Source organism: Sinocyclocheilus rhinocerous, unplaced genomic scaffold (genome assembly GCF_001515625.1).
Source record: "Sinocyclocheilus rhinocerous isolate Xijiao unplaced genomic scaffold, SAMN03320098_v1.1 scaffold35694, whole genome shotgun sequence".
In the NCBI taxonomy this organism is placed as follows: domain Eukaryota; kingdom Metazoa; phylum Chordata; class Actinopteri; order Cypriniformes; family Cyprinidae; genus Sinocyclocheilus; species Sinocyclocheilus rhinocerous.
The window spans coordinates 1-1,296 of record NW_015624815.1 but is presented as its reverse complement, the minus strand read 5'-3'; the positions used below and the strand labels follow the sequence as shown (position 1 = coordinate 1,296).

General features: G+C 37.0%; 1 long non-coding RNA gene across 1 annotated transcript; it reads left to right on the top strand.

The window, feature by feature from the left end:
- Window positions 1-264: 264 nt before the first annotated feature.
- LOC107745742 (uncharacterized) lies at window positions 265-999 on the top strand. Its single transcript, XR_001640628.1, has 3 exons — window positions 265-588; window positions 717-809; window positions 889-999. It is a non-coding gene; the product is annotated as an uncharacterized LOC107745742 (long non-coding RNA).
- Window positions 1,000-1,296: the final 297 nt, after the last annotated feature.

The window sequence follows — 1,296 nt, the reverse complement described above, 5'->3', positions numbered from 1 at the left end:
TTTTTTTTATATATATATTTTTGAAAATTTGCATGAATAAAATAAATGTTCCAATAGGCTAAATGTTCAGCTTCAGTAAAGTATGTGTCGAGGAACTCATTACACGGATGAATGTCTTTAATAATTAAAACTAAACCTCTTTAGCCTTCGGGAAAGGAGGAAAATATAAATATTGATCTGACTCGCCCCTTTTTCTTTGGCGAAACCAAAAAAGAGATTTTAAGACGCAAGTCAATGGACCAATCTAAACTACGTTACCCAAAATGCCGTGCGGTGGCACGCAATTAAGGCGCGCAGGTACCGCGTAAACAATGGAAGTCCGTTCGCGTGCCAGTGTTCAAAATAAACCGAATTACCCGCAAACCGCCGTTTTTACAAAGAAAACACGATATTGAGAACACATTTATAAAATACGTTGTTTCTATGTTTCATATTTGAGGAAGTACGGCATCATACAGACACGTGAAAAGCCTTGATGAAGGCGTTCAGCTGGATTTAAACTCACTAAAACCACAACCAGCTGGTAAAATAAAAGCAGTTTACTGTCCAGTGAAGCAGACTTTATTATAGAAATGAGTAAACTAGAAGGTAAAGCCTGACAGTCAGCATCTTTCATCGCAGTTTAAACTCATTTGACGTTAATGCTCACAGATTACGATGATGGTGAGTTATGCTTTTGTTTATGTAAATGTATATGTATTTAATGTTCCTCGCAGACGATGGATGTGCCAGAAAACGAAAGACAGAAGCTGGATATAAATCAGAGGACTGTATGAATCCGGATTCACCTGTCATCGCTGCTTTCAAAGGTGAGCCACAGTCATGTGTTGTTGTGCTCCAGATGAATGAATCTTGTACATTTACTGCTGTGTTTTCACACTTCGACAGTATTCCAGCAAGAGCTCGACACCAAGCATGATAAACACGAGCGTCTGGTGAAGATCAGTCGAGATGTCACCATTGAGAGCAAACGGACCATATTCCTCCTGCACAGAGTCACCAGGTGAGATTCAGGATTTATTTATTAGTTGTTTTTTTTTTGCACTTTATTTATTAATTTTTCAAGCATGTATATAAAAAAAAAAACAATTATGTATTTTCTTTCCCCACCCCGTTCCACAACCCCAAATTAACAGAAAGTGGAAAAATAATAGATAAATAACCAAACAACCAAATAATTATATGAATAAAGTGAGTGCTTACTAGAGCTGGGCGGTACGACAAAAAATGTATATCACGGTATTTTTTTTTAATTATACTGGTTTCACGGTACATGACGGTATTTTTTTTCATGCA